Source organism: Delphinapterus leucas, chromosome X, assembly GCF_059928025.1.
Source record: "Delphinapterus leucas isolate spDelLeu-1000000601 "Yukka" chromosome X, BTC_Dleu_Yukka2, whole genome shotgun sequence".
NCBI lineage: Eukaryota > Metazoa > Chordata > Mammalia > Artiodactyla > Monodontidae > Delphinapterus > Delphinapterus leucas.
In genome coordinates, this window is record NC_143150.1 from 97,995,743 (window position 1) to 98,009,064 (window position 13,322).

The following is a 13,322-nucleotide window of genomic DNA, read 5'->3' on the forward strand; positions in this document are numbered from 1 at the left end:
CCCTGCAATGTGACACTGCAGCTCCTCCCATCAGAAGATGGGGGTCTGTTTCCTTTCTCCTTGAATCTGGGTTGTCTACATGACTGGCTTTAGCCAATGGGACATTAACCAATGAGACATAGGCAGAGGTTTCAACAGGACTGACACCTTGGGGTTTGTCCTCTTGCTGCACTTGGGACCATTAGACCACCATGTGAATGAGCCTGAACTAACCTATTGGAGAGGCTACATGGAGGAGAACTCAGAGGTTCTTTGGCAGAGGGATACTTTGATGAGAGCTGTGTTTTAAGAAGAAATGAATGAGAGATTGGAAGGGTAGAGCTTAGAGTGGAGAAGCCCGGCTTGAAGGTGATCAGAGCTTGGACAAAGGAGGATCTAAAATCTCAAAGGTATTTCAGAGGAAGGAATAGAAAGTCATTAAGACTGATCAGGTATAAAGGAGTAAAGGATGGCTTCAAAGATGTCTCCAAAGTTTATCCTTTTTAAGCCTGGGAAAACAATGGTTTCAAAGATATAGAATGGAAAGTTGGGAAGGGCAAGCAAATCAAGTGTGATTCAGTCAGAAATTTCATGGCTGTCCAAACATTGTTAGAACCCACTTAAAATTGTAATTTGTTGGAAGAATCAGTGTGTCCTACAGAATGCAAGGGAAAGCTGACAACCCAAGCCTTAGGAAGGGCAAGAAAGAGGCTAAGCTTGGAGATCTCAGTAGCTTCTCAACTGAGTTTGAATTCTTGAGAGTGAGGCTGTAGGCCACCCAACAGATGAGCTCCTGGGTCAGGTATTTGTGGATCCTGATCCAACCAGCTGTGGAGGAGGATGAGAATAATAAGTGTATAGGATGTACTCTCCAGAGCTATAAAGAGGCAGATGAGGGTCAGGGAGGAAATAATGGGCATCTCCCTAAAATAGGGGAGGATAACGGATGCGGGTGTGGGAAGGCTGAATTGGAAATGAAAATAGGAACTCCAAATGTGGATGTCCTGCTGGAAGTTTGAAACACAGGGCTAAATGGTTAGGCCAAGGTTTCAGATTTGAGTGACACTGGCCTATAAGTGATGGTGGACACCAGGATAGAGGCCAGGAGTCCTGGGCAATGCCTGTAGATGAGAAAGTGGACCCACTAAAAGAGAAAGGGCGGAGTGAAAGCCTCAGAGAACGCGGTATGGAAATCAAGGCAGGGGAGACTGGTCAACTAAGTCTAATGAAATGGAGGTAGAAGAGACTGAGGACCATGAAAAAACTCCTTTGTATGTTTAAGTGATCATTGGTGACTTTTAGGAGAAGAAAATAGAGGATCATGGTTTACCCCTTTCCCCAAGGGAAGGCAAGAAGTAAAACCACGGGAGGAGTCTACAATGAAACTCACACCAGTTGGTTTGGCACTATTCTAAAAGCAAAGGGGCTAATTTTCTTTGAGAGCGTAAAGATGGCGAGAGAAAGAATTGGAGGCATCTTCAAATGTCCACAAATCAGCCTTAGGAATGTCTTCTTTTGAGGAAAATAGTACCCAAATTCAAAGACTATACAAAGAGACTTCAGCTTTCCATATATCACCCATGGAGGTGTCATCCGACAGTTCTGGAACCATTGCCAAAAAGACTGGCTGAGACCCGTGTGATTTGCAGAGTCTAAGTTTCTGTAAAACATTTAGTCAAGCAGTTGGGTAACAGTCGAGTCAGTGGACTTGCCCTTATTACTCACCGGGATGCCCCTGGGGCTTTCTTCACTGCAGTTAATTTCCAGGACATGGCGCCACTAAACATTAGCATGTCCCTTCATGTTAATGGCAAATGGCAAGAGGCTCTCATAATTTAGATATTTTTATGGCTGTTCTGCGGGAGCTAATTTTGTCTAACAAAACCCCGTTAAGTTTTAGCTCTATCCTTTTCCCTTCCTCCAACTCCCAGAACTGGGACTTATATGTTAATTGCAGCCAGTCTATGCTAATTAGGTTTCATTTCTGTTTCTTAAAGAGACACATGCCACGGGGCCCTGCCCCAGTCATCACTCCCTCCCGCCTCCACAGCCAGCTTTTCAGAGGTTAAACTCCAGACTGGGTGAAGAATACACGTAAGGCTCACACTTGAATTTGGAAGGCAGAGGGGTGGGGATTTCTGTATTTCCCACAACTTCCTTTGAAGAAGAAATGCTTCTTTTCCATGAAATTCTATGTGTAGCATTTCTAATTGAGAAACAAATCAAAACACTATTAGATTCCTTAACTACACACAAAACTCAGCAAAATACCCCCAAGGCCTACTATAACCACTGCTTTGAACAGAACACCCTCAATCCTGAAGCTTTCATCTATCTGCTGTGACAAGCTCAGGCTCGTCACTAAAGGCTGAGTAAGGATTTGCAGGGCAAGAACTGCCCAAGCCAAAGAGCAACTTTCTGTATTAATGCTTGATTCTATTCACTGAATGAGTGCTTTCTAGGAGCCCAATGCACGTTTGGGAGGAGAAAAAGATGGGTAAGACAAAGATCCTCCTGTAAAAAAGTCTCCAGTTTAGTGGGAAGACATAATAATACTATTAACATTAAATACCTAGTATTTATAAATACCTAGTATTTATCAGGCACTACTGTGAACTCAGTTTACATATATTACCACATTTCAATCATCACAACAATAAAATGAGGTAGATATTTATCTGTCCATTACACAGATGGGAAAACTGAGGTTTGGCGAGGCATAGTATATCAGTTACCTAGTGCCACAAATTCTGCTGTGCAACCCACCACAAAACTCAGTGACACATCATAATAAGGGTTATTTTTATTGAGCATGGGTCCATGGGTCCGCTTGGGAAGTTCTGCTTCAAGATGTGGGTCGTCCTGGCTTGGCTGCAGGTTGAGTTCAAGTATGTTCCTGTGTATCTCATCCTCTTTGGACCCAACAGCTAACCTGGGGTGTGTTCTACTCATGATGGTGGTAGAATCACAGGGCGACAACTGGAAACACACAGTAGGCTCAGAACTCACTCACTGTCACTTTCACTCATATTCTATTAACCAGTACAAGTCACATGGCAAGACTAACATCAATGGACAGGGAAGTATTTTATGCCCAACCAAGGGGGAGAAATTGTAAAGTCACATAGAAAAGGCTGTGGGTGTGTAATTCTAATAGAGGGAGGGTGCAAAAAATTAAAAACAGTGATCTAATCTGCACACACAGATCAAAATGGGTAGAACTGGCATTTGGACTCAGAATGATCAGGCTCTAATGCCCATCCTTCTAACCACCGTTAGGCTGCATGCAAACATCTAAGGACAAGGAAGTCAGGCAGCGGCAAATGAACAGTAATGACATTCTGATTGGGGGGTTGGGTCAGGCGTCACAGAGGGGATACCTGGGCATGAAGATGTAGAGCATTTTTGATAGGCAGAGACAAAAGTCAGGGCATTGCTGCTGCAGGAAACAGCGTGAGGATGGATGGAAGGATGTGATGTGATCATGAGACTGGAGTGGAGAGTTCCAAGGGATGCTAAGGAGTGGTGAGAGCTGAGGATGGGAAGTCAGGATGAGATCAGAATGGAGTTGTGAGCACGGATGTGACATGATCAGATTTGGAATCTCTTGGGCCAGCTCTTCTCAAACTTTATCGTGCGTGCAAATCCCCTGGGGATCTTGTTGAAATTCAGATTCTGATCCAGGAAGTCTTGTAGAGGAGCCTGGGATTCTGCGTTTCAACAAGCTCTCTGGTGATGGTGATGCTGCCGTTTCACACTTGGAGTTGCAAGGCTCTGAGCAAACAGCCTGCTAGCCATTCAGGGTCAGGGATTATGTTTTCCTTCTCTTTGTTTCCACACAATGTCCCGCACATTAGCTGATACATAACAGACCCACCATCGGGGTTGGAAGTTTCTGCTGCTGCTCCTGTCTTCCCTTCCTCCTTATCAGCCTCCTCTCCCTTCCCCAAGGCTTCCCGACTCAGGAAAAAGCCAAGGTTCTCCGACACCTTGTTGCATTAGCTACCTGCATACCTGTGCTCTGGCCCATTTTCTCGTTAGGAAAGGAGAAAAACCAAGGGCTGCAAAAAGCAATCTTGTGTTACTGGAGGTCTACGCAGATTCATTAGAGCTTTGGGGAAGCCATCAGAAGTTGATTGTGCTTGAAGGGGTTGCTCGTCCCCTCCCACTTCCTAATTTGATTTCACGGCTCTGCAACAAAGTCAGAATTAGAGCCACATTAAAGCTGGGAAGAGACAGAAAAAATTCTACCACCAATCAAGTTCTGAAACTTGCAAGGTGCCTTCTCCCAGTATCCCCAAGGAATCACCCATTTTACTAGCGTGAAAGTGACCTCAAGAGGGACCACGGGCTGAAAAATCCCATTGGATGCATTACAGAGAAGTCTCACATTTGTGGGTAAGGGGTTCTGGAAAAAGGAGGGAGTGAAATGCTGGAAGTCCTACTTCGGTTAGGACACACCTGAGGAATAGGTGGCTTTGAGGGTACTAGGTGAATGGCACTGGGGCTCATGCCTCAGGATGTCCTGACCCGACTGCCTGTCCTTGAGTTTAGAGATGTTCTTGAGTTTCATGGAGAGAGTCCTGTAAGTTCAGGTGATGTTCAGGTGCCTGTCACAGATGTGGTGATCAGATTTGGAATCTCTTGGGCCAGCTCTTCTCAAAGAGGTCCCCTTGGCACTCACTCCTATATCCTGCAGGCATTTACAGCGAATACCTGCCAAGGATTCTGGCCATGGGAGCACATTCAGGACTCTGAGAAGGCAAACTGGAGTCTATACCCTGGAAGCTGTCCTCAGCCAATGAGTTGGTGGATATATACACTGGCTTCCTCACTTCTTGGTTGGGATAACTCTGGGGCATATTCTACTGTCGCCCAGAGGTCCCCAGCTGGACTGAGCTCCAATGGGGAGCCCACAGAGGTCACTTGCTCGATAACACACCTTGTATCGGTGTCCTTTCTTTCCCCGCCTCACTTCTTCATTCCTCTATCAGAGCTTCTTAGGATTAACTTCTAAATAAACACCTCGCACTCAAATCTTTGTCTTAGGATCTGCTTCTGGGGGACCCCAAGCTAAGACAGTGCCCCAAACGTCCTCCATTAAAATGCTACCACTCCAGCGTGGCACAGATTCAGGGGTTCAGGAATGAGTGGGGCTTTCTGAGTGAACACATTATGAGGGAAATGTGGCAGAGGAACTCAGGATAATCCCCTGGGCAAGGATGGGAGTAGAGGGCGTGTTGCGGGGCTGTGGAAACTAGGTGCAGGATGTGTGACACAGGTCGCTGATTGCCAGGTGGAAAGATGCCAGCTCATCTGTCATTGCAGTTCTGCTTGAAGCTTATCCTATTCTTGGGTTTTCATTGCTAAATGGGAAAGATGAATGGGTTCCCTTAAGACATAGGGTTTGAGTTTTGCCTTGCCTTTCCGTGGGTGTATATCCTAGTCATTTTGTTTTTCAGTGATGTCCTCGGATGTAATTGGAGATAATAATAATGCACATTGAACCGAGCTGTAAGGAGCCTGGGGTAAACAAGAACCCCCAGGCTCTGCAGGCCTGGCTCTTAACCTCTGTTTTGCCTTTTCGTTGCTGGCTGACCTTGTGCCAATTACCTTATATCTCTGAGACCGTGCCTTTATAAAATAGAGAAATAACATTAATTTGAATCACATGACATCGCCTATATTTGATATTTTGATCTACAGAAACGGCAATTTCATGTGGTTCAACCTAAGACCTATCTTGCAAAGGTTGATGTGAGGATTTAAATTAATAACTGAAAAGCATCTAGTATACTGACACGCACATTGTAGGCACCCAATGTACCACCGTAGCTGCTATGACTATTATTATTGAGATAACATCTTACGGAGATCACACTGTAAAAAGTATAAAACCCTACTCAGATTTTGAGTAAATACTGATAATAACATCCCACTGCCCAAGGACCCTGTTTACTTGTCTAAACACCAACCAAGATCAAAACAAAGCAGCAATCACTGGACATCCAGATGCTGGGAGAACATACCAGGCTTTGCGTGTTTCCCAGCTCCCTGCAGAATACAATTTTTTTTGTTTGTATTTCCAAATGCCATAATGAAACCATTGTGAATAAAAGAATAAGAGGTGATTTCAGCTTCTATCTTTTGTGAGGCTCAGATTTAAAACATAAAGAAGGGCCCAGCAAAATTAACTTTATCATTTTAGGAAACAACCATTGAAACAGCCATTGTGAATATATTCGTTATTATACAATGCCGAGCGCTGTGCACCAGTGCGCGCAGCATCTGTCTGCTCACTAATTCTCCCGTTATTATCACCCACTGAAAGGGCAGGCGGGAGAGAATTCCAGGCAATCTCCCTCAGCAGAGGTTTGTGGGTTTCACGGAGCACTCAAAACTCCCCCAAACGTGCTCCTTGAGCATTTGGCTTGCTAATCTTGTTGACAGGACAGAAAAAAATCGAAAATAGCTAATGGCCTTAATTTTCTTATACCTGACAGCTAACCAATTCATCCCATCCCAAACAGTTACTCATCTGATTCCCCCCTTCTCCCTCTCCCTCTCCCTCTCTCTCTATCTCTTTCTCTCTCAAAAACACAAACACACACCACTCCTCTTTTCCAAACCAGTCAGTCACAGCCATGTATTTGTGCATGTACACATGTGCGTGAGTGAGTGTGTGTGTGTGTGTGCGTGAGAGAGAGAGAGAGAGAGGGAGAGATGGGGCTTAATTGTATTTCTTTGCCTCTCAGGAAGGTTACGAATCACAGATGCAAAGAGGCTACTAAGATTCCAAGCTGGGAAGGACAGACAGAATGGTCTCATCAAAGTCCTAGGGCAACTAGGCACAATCAGGACAACACGTGGTATATAGATCACTCAAGGTGACCATGGGGAATAAGACAGAGAAACAGAAGAGTCGGACCTGCAAGGAGATCTGGTGAATGTCTGGTGGGCTGTGGGGCCTGGTGGTGACAGCTGCCCTTGCAGATTGTTTCCAGGAAAGCGAGAAGCTCAGGCAGGGCAGGAGGTTCTAGAAAGGGCACCAGTTACTGCTGTGTCAGGATCCAGGATCACGGGGAGCACCCAGAGAGGAATTTGGTGAAAAGGCATTTAGAATTTCTGGCTACTCTTTCATTCCCCTTCCCTGGTTCCCATTGCTGGCTTAAACTCTTTCAACTGGACCCAGGGCTGTATGAGTGAACCTGAAAAGTACAAGAGCTGTGGCAGCTGTAGCTGCGCTGAATGAAATGGAACTATCCTTTGTGTGTGTGCGCGCGCACACGTGTGCCTGCATGTGTGTGTGTGTGTGTGTGTGTGTGTGTGTGTTGGGGTGGGCTGGTTCTGCATTTTAAAGGGATGGATTAATGGCTAAATGGCTGTTCTATGCTTTAAAGGGCCAGCTGTTCAGTGGTTAGTATTACAAGATTTATCTCTTGGAATGGTTTTTTTAAAATCACCCCCTCCCCTTCCCCAGCTGTAGGCTTGTTGTTATGGGAGAAGAAAAACATTGTCTGGGTGGAGGAGAAGCACCCGAGTGTGTAACTTAGACGCTTCCTGTACAGCTGATGCCTGGACAATGTCTCCCTCCAAGGCGTTCCTCTACATTTCTTCAATTTCCTGCATTTCCTGGATAACATGGATTCTCCTCAAAAACATCAGAGACTCACTGGCGAGCTCCTGGAAGACAGGGATCCTATTTTCATTTATATTTGTGTTCTCTCCTCCCTTCTGCCCCAGGCTTGAAGCGGTCCCTATCTAACTTCCCCACCCCCATCTCCTCTCCTCAATTCTGTCCTCTGCTTCCCACTTCCTTCTCCGCCCAGAACCTTCCGCTGCTACCCCTCCACAGGCTGTTCCTTCAGCTCCAGTGCTTTCCGCCTTCCTCTCAAGATGCCTATGTATGCCCTTTGAATAGTCGGGAAGCCCCCTTCCTCCAAAAAGGCTTCCCTCCCTCCCTGCCTCCCTCCACTGAGCTCCGAGGGCTCTAAGCACAAGGGCTCCCCGGAGACGCCCTGCCACTGCGCAGGTCCCCGTTCTGTCCTTGCGCCCTCCTTCCGGAAGACGGGGGTCCTCATCCTTGTTTTATTTCTTGCCCTCTTCTTCCTACAGCCTGACTCCAGCTGGGGAGTTGGGTGCCCAGGGACTCCCCGCGATCGATGACAACAGACTGAGGGGTAGCTGCGAAACAACTGGAACAAATCAAACCAAGGCCAAACGTTAACTGCCCCTGGCAACTTCTCCTCTTGGGCCTCTCTCACAGGCCCCAGAAAGGCTAAAGGTTCAGGCCATAAAATCCGAACTCCCAGACCCACAAATCATCGTTTCCAGCCTGAAGGAGACACCCAACCCAGCCAAGGTCTTCCTGGACACACATTAGTCATCGGAGTGGCCCTCCCCACCGCAGGGTCCTGTCACTTCCACTCTCCTCTGATTGTCCCAGGACTGGTGGTCACATAAATGGTCCGGGAGGTTCTAAGGGAGACCTGGGTCCTCCCTGGGATTGTCGGTCCCAGGCAGCTAACTCTAGTCTCCTGAGCCACCAACCACAGGTTAGTTTCAGCTCCTGAGGTGGAGGCCAGAAGACCTCACACACCCACACACTCTCACAGGCCAGAGTTCCCTGCTGTGAGCAGATGCAGCCTGAGCCACGACCTACCCACATGTGTCCGGATGGGATTTGTCCTCCCAGAAGAAGCCATCTAGAGCCTGCTCTTTTAAAAGGCTTGCCTTTCCCTCTTTAATAAAAACCCATATTCAAACACGGGACATGATGTCACAGACACATTATGAAGGAATCCTCAGCTTTGCAAAATATCCACTAAAGGGCTCTCTGCGGTTATGAGATACCCCACTCGAGCAGTGAGAAGGCAACAGAGGGTAGAAGTTGAGACCATTGACAGGAGGGACTGTCATTTAGGCTCATTCTTAACACTGCCACTGACTAGCTGTGTAACCATAAGCAAGTCACCTTTCCGCTCTGTGCCTCAGTTTCTGCATCTGTTATATGGGGGCAATAATTGCAGCAACCTCATAAAGTTGATTTGATTTCTTCGATCTCCAAACTTCCTACTGACTTTGATTATTAAAAGCAACCACAATAGCAAGCAAAATACTAGTCCCTCAAATATTGTCCATTTGTGGGGAAAGAAAATAAAGGAATTAGATTGGAAATCCGGTGGGGTTTTACTGGTCTATTTAGTTTCTATTTCCTGATTTCCCCCAGGGCACCACCCTTCCCCCACTCTTAGTCCTGTGATTTGGGCAGGGTTATGTAGTGGTGTGCTGGCGACCACTTCTACTAGCTCTGCTTGTGATCGTGCCATCTCTTCCAAACTCCGTGTTCAATGTGCATCACGATGGCAACTTGAACTCAGCCATGGTGACAGTATTTATACCACTGACCTTGGCAAAGCCTACAAATAAGCATCTTCCTCCTCTCACCCCAGAGCTGGCTGTTAAATGTTTACCAGCACAACCCTGGGCTTATACCCCATTCCATAGACATATGATCCAAGAATGGCCAATCAGCATATTTCAACTTCCTAGCTTTAGTGACAGGCTCAGAGATGGATGCATGTCCAGAGCCAAGCCAATGACAGGCAATCCTGAGACGTTTGTTGGAAAAATTTGGAGAAAAGGTTCTTTTTAGTGGGAATGTATGGATGAAACTGGTAATGTCGAATTTACCAATATATGGAGGTGGTCCCACCTGAAAGAAGGAAAGGACAAGATACCAAGTGCTGGTGACTAGGCTGGACTAACCCTTGGATTTAAAAGGAAAGTGACACAATAAATTCTCCCCTCCTTTTCCTTGATAAGCCAGTTGGAGTTAGAGTTCTGTCATGTGCAACCCAGGGTCCACAATAACAGAGTTGTGTTACATGTTATCTCACATCAGGTTTTATCCATTTGTGGTAGATAGTTTAATGGCAACAAATTCCTCCTCTCCCAGTAGGCATACTCCTTTGCAATGTGATTTTGCAGCTTCTTCCTTCAAGAAGTAGACTCTATGTCCCCCTCCCTGCAATCTGAGCTGGGCTTGTGACTTGTTTTGGCTGACAGAATGCACCAGGAGTGATCCTCTACAACTTCTGAAATAGGCTTCTGGAGATCTTGTGGCTTCCACCTCTGCTCTCTTGGAACCCTGAGACCACTATGATCTGACACCACCATCCAAGTGGGATGAAGGACCACAAAGAAAGGGATGCTCAGCTGACCCAGGTATCCCTACTGAGCCCAACAGCCAGCCAACTCTTCAGCCGAACACAGCCCACAGATTGAGCCTAGTCAAGACCAACAAAGAACCTGCAGCCAAAGCACAGAATCAAGAGAAATAATAAATCATTGGAGGGACCTTCAAGACGGCAGAGGAGTAAAACGTGGAGATCACCCACCTCCTCACAAATACATCAGAAATACATCTACATGTGGAACAACTCCTACAGAACATCTACCGAATGCTGGCAGAAGACCTCAGACTTCCCAGAAGACAAGAAACTCCCCACGTACCTGGCCGTGTGGCTGACAGGGTCTCGGTGCTAGAGCTGAGGGTCAGGCCTGAGCCTATGAGGTGGGAGAGCTGAGTTCAGGACATAGTTCCACCAGAGACCTCCCAGCTCCAAGCAATATCAAACGGTGAAAGCTTTCCCAGGGATCTCCATCTCAGTGCTAAGACCCAGCTCCACTCAACGACCAGCAAACTACAGTGCTGGACACCCTATGCCAAACAACTAGCAAGACAGGAGCACAACCCCACCCATTAGCAGAGAGGCTGCCTAAAATCATAATAAGGTCACAGACACCCCAAAACACACCACCGAATGCAGCCCTGCCCACCAGAAAGACAAGATCCAGCCTCATCCACCAAAACACAGGCACTCGTCCCCTCCACCAGGAAGCCTACACAACCCACTGAAGCAACCTTAGCCACTGGGGACACACACAAAAAACAATGGGAATTACGAACCTGCAGCCTGTGAAAAGGAGACCCCCAAACACACTAACTTTAACAAAATGAGAAGACAGAGAAACACACAGCAGATGAAGGAGCAAGGCAAAATCTCACCAGACCTGACAAATGGCGAGGAAATAGGCAGTCTACCTGAAAAAGAATTCAGAATAATGATAGTAAAGATGATCCAAAATCTTGGAAATAGAATAGAGAAAATGCAAGAAACATTTAACTAGGACCTAGAAGAAATAAATATGAAACAAGCAACGATGAACAACACAATAAATGAAATTAAAAATACTCTTGAAGGGATAAATAGCCAAAAGCCAAGGAATACCTGGAACCACCAGAAGCTCAACGAGGTGAGGAAGGATCCTTCCCTGGAGCCTTTGGAGGGAGCATGGCCCTGCTGACACCCTGATTTCGGACAGCTAGCCTCCACATTACGACACTTGGTTACAGCAACCCTAGGAAATTAATACAGTGACGGAGCCACTCACAGAGCTGTCCTTAGGGATTTGAACTGAGCAGCTTGAGAGGATGGTCGCAGGGGACCCCTCTGTCCTGGGTCAAGAGTGTGATCACCCAGCTCAGACTGCTGTGGGTGGGTGGAATGGAGTAGAGAGGGTTAGGGTGGAAGCTGAGGGACAATTAGGAGGCCTCTGTAGCAGTCATGCACTCATGAGACACTAAGGAGGGAAAATTGACAGAATTTAATGATTTATACGGCAGAGGAAGAAGATGAAGCTTTCAAGGGTGACCCCTGGTTTCAGACTTGAGGACCTGGTGATAGCACAGGTAAAGAGGGCCACGTGAGGTTTTGTTTCTGCTTAATCTCACCAAAGAAATTAATTGTATTCTCCAAACTCTTTGGGCTTTCCTCTCTCATTGATGGCTAATTTAAAATTAAAAACGAAAAATGTTTGCTCATTAGAGAAGGCATTACTCATAGAGAATGACAAGTGGAGAAAACAACTAAGGTCAGATCAGCTTCTTCCTCTTTCTGCTGTGGACTTTGTGGTCGCCAAGGTCAAATAGGCAAGCTTCATTAAAGCACCAGTGGGCCCGAGGATCTGGCATGACTGCATGGGTGAGGCACTGCTCCACGTGCAGAGCCCAGATTTGGGTCTCTGTCAAACTCTCCCAGTGTCTTGGTCTGTTTTTCCAGAAAACAGAGTCTGAAACAGAGTGCAGGTAGTTTATTTGAGAGGTCATCCCAGGAATCAGGAGTGAAGAAGCAGAAAGAGTGAGACAGGAAAGGAAAGCAAGCGAGTATAGAAGAGTGTGTTATCGACGGGATATCATCATGGGGATTTTGACTGTGCAGGCACTTCTGTGAAGTCTACAGAATGCCTTCTGGGAGAAGAGCAGGCTGGGGCCAGATCCAGAAGGATTTTGCATGCAAGCTAAAAAGTTATGATGGTTTTCCTATCCATAACAGGAAGCAATATCAATTTTTAAGCAGGAGTGTTTCATGATTAGGTGTTCATTTTATCAAGCTGAGGCAGAGACACCAGGTTCAAGGCTGCTGCAGAAGTCTTGGTCAGTTGGTTTCAAAGCGTATCCTTAGAACCCAAGATTGACAGTGAGTTTACCATAGGTGGGTGTGTGGGACATCATCATCTCTATCCAGAGCAACAGCTTTCAGCAGTTTGACATCTGTAAAATTTCATTTGATGGGAGTGTTTTGCTCTAAGACTGATTAGATCCCACTGTCATACAAGAGATGGGATGAAGGTCTTGGCTAAAGTGGCTAGTGAGGTTGACAAGTAAGCAGAGGCCAGATCTGAGTCCCTCTTCTGAGGTTGGCGGGTGGCAGACGGGACATGGGAGAAAGAAAGCGAGAAGGCGAGCATGACGGGAGTCTCTGGCCCTGGTTAGTTCGGTCTGGCTTTGGGGCCAGGGGTTTGTTTAATCTGGCATTGAGACCCCTGTTTCCATAGGCGTGGGTATTGTGAAATACATCCCGTGCATTTGGTTCCTTGAAGGTCAAAGGGCCCGTTGCCTCTGGGAAATGCCTCGGTGTTATGGAAATTAGATCTTTCGCTCATTCATTCATTCGATAAGCATACTTTGAGCAGTGCTAGGGGGCTGACTCAAAAATAGGTCAGACACAGTCCCCGCTCTAAGGGAATTCACAGCCTGGGGTATTAAGGTCTGTAGCAAGGAAGCAAGCAGGGGAGGGAGGCTGTGAGTACCCCTGAAAGGAACTGCAGCCACAGAGAGCCTGGTTGCTAGGGGCGAGGCCACCCACTCCCCGTTGCGTGGGGCACCCCTCCTCCCCACTCCTCCCACTGCAACAGTGGCAGGGCTCAGCCTCCCATCACAATGAGCGGGGCTGGGAAGAAGCCAGGCCCTGTCTTTGCCCCAGGCCGGGAATGTGCTC